The following is a 2,500-nucleotide window of genomic DNA, read 5'->3' as shown; positions in this document are numbered from 1 at the left end:
AGCCGACTTTTTGCGTACTGCCGGAGAAACGAAATGAAAGGAAGAAAGAAAGAAAGAAAAAAAGTGAGGGTGGGGGAGGGGGAGGGGGAGAGAGAGAGAGAGAGAGAGAGTGGGAGAAGTAAAAATCCGAGCACCGCAAATGGCCCAGCGCGCGTTTTAACGATTAGAGAAGATAGGAAAAAAGTAAGAAAGCGAGAGAGAGAGAGAGAGAGAGGGGAGGAGAGAGAGATAGGCATCGGACGTAATAGGTCCGCTTTTAAAATTATGCATACCATAACGAAATGGCCGTCCATTAGAAAGGGTACCGGTAAAAAAAGGACGAAGGATGGGGGGGAGGCGAGTGGGAGTAGGGGGAGGAGGAGGGGTGCTGGTGGTAGCCACGAAGCGTACAAATCTCTTTTTAATTTCTTCGCCGAGCGCCTGCAGAAAATGCAAGGTCGAGAGCAGGACAAAGACGAAAGGTATTAAAGAAAAGAAAAAAAGAAAGAGAGAGAGAGAGAGAGAGAGAGAGAGAGAATATAAGAAAAGGGAATATAAGAAGAAGAAGAATAAAAAGAAGACAGAAAGAGAGAGAGAGAGAGAGAGAGGGAGAGAGCATCAGAGAAGGAGAAAGAAAAAGTCATTTGTCGTCGTCGTCTTCATCTTCATCTTCATCTTCGTCTTCGTCATCGTCATCGTCATCGTCATCGTCATCTCTCAGTCGTTCACGAGGAATTGTAACTCAGAGACGGGAGCAGGAGCCAGGCACAGGTAGATATATTAACCGTTCGGACGTTTTACCTGTGTCCGCCGACAGACATTAAGAAAGTCCGTAGTATCCGGTCAGGTGAAGAGTCCCTTCCGCGAGGAAGATGAGAGAGAGAGAGAGAGAGAGAGAGAGAGAGAGAGAGAGAGGAGAACCTTTCGTTGGCCATTAGCGCGACTACCACTTTCACCCGTCGCCGGTTATAACAGAAATTTCTTGGTTCGGGGTTCGAAGAAGGAAGAACCGATGGATGAGGCGTAAAGAGCAGCTTTCGTTGAAGCCTTTGGGCAAAGTATCCCTTGAAGGGTGAACGAGGTCCAAAGGGATAGATGGTTAGATAGATACACAGATAGATAGATACATAGAGAAAGAGAGAGAGAGAGAGAGAGAAATCCCTTTACGTTAAGTAGACTTTCATTAACGTTCTCGTCGAAAGTCATTTCGGCAGTTTTGAATTTACCTTAAAAAGTAGAAGCAAGAAGAGAGAGCGAGAGAGAGAGAGAGAGAGAGAGGAAGAGAGAAAAAGATGAAACTAAGATGTCTAGTTTCAACTCGACGAAAGTAATTTTAACATAACCCTACCTGTCGGTAGGGTTTTGGAAAGAGGAGAGGGTTGGAGAGAAAAGAACAAAAAAATTAAAAAGAAAATAAAGAAGAAGAAAAAGAAAGATCGCTCGATCGATGGAACCCAAAGGTAATCTTTCTCACTAGCATCTCTCTAACTCTCTAATCTCCCACGCGAGCTGTACATTTTCATTTACCCGCTTAGCTCGTTACTCTCTCTCTCTCTCTCTCTCTCATTCTCTCTCGCTCTCCCTCTCCCTTTTTTCTTCTTCTTCTCTTTCATTTTCTTTCACTCTGTCTTTCTTTACTCATAGTATAGTCTCGTCGTGGACACCGTAGATCGTGCGCTTAAATCTTCTTACATTTTTCACGATACCGCGGATTACTTTAATACCAATCTACGAAAGGACGTTTGACAAACGTCTAAGCTAGGATCTTGCTTCTTTGAATTCTCTCTCCCTCTCTCTCTCTCTCTCTCTCTCTCTCTTTTTCTTTTTTTCTCTTATTGCGTGGATAATCAAACACGTTGATGTCACCCTTCTTTCGATCTTTAATACCTAAAAACGACAGAGCTGTCTCGTCTAAAGAGAGAAGAAAGCAGCTGAGCTCACTTCCTCTTTCTCTCTCTCTCTCTCTCTCTCTCTCTCTCTTTCTTTCTCTCTATCTTTATCTCTTCCACAAGTTCGTTCCTTTATCCTCGTGACGATCCATTTCTTCGCATCGCCAGAGGCTGGATACGAAACCCTATTGACACTCGCTCCACCTCCTGTTCTCATCATCATCGTCGCCCGGTTTTCCAACTAACACTAAGAGATAGAACAGGATTCTCTTCTCTCTGGCAGAGCAACGAGTTCCGGTTTCTCGAGCCGACTTATCGGTGGTCGTCTGATAAATCACGTGATATACTCGGCAAAAAGAGAGAGAAAGAGAAAGAGAGAGGAAGAAGAAGAAGAATATACGAGCAAGCAAGAGAGAAAGAGAGAGAGAGAGAGAGAGAGAGAGATCGTTTCTCTCACATCTGCAAACGCGATGATGCTTTCTTTCTACAGAGAACAGAGTTCCCTGAGGCAGCTTACAGAGCATATCCATTTGCGTTACGTTTATAAAGAACCGATCTCATCCATACCGACAACATCTATTCCCTCGGCCATGTATCTATGTATATCACACGTAACTACGTCTACTACGTGT

Source organism: Vespa mandarinia, chromosome 2 (genome assembly GCF_050613455.1).
Source record: "Vespa mandarinia isolate Hongniang chromosome 2, ASM5061345v1, whole genome shotgun sequence".
NCBI classification, from domain to species: domain Eukaryota; kingdom Metazoa; phylum Arthropoda; class Insecta; order Hymenoptera; family Vespidae; genus Vespa; species Vespa mandarinia.
Note: the sequence above shows the minus strand (reverse complement) of the source record.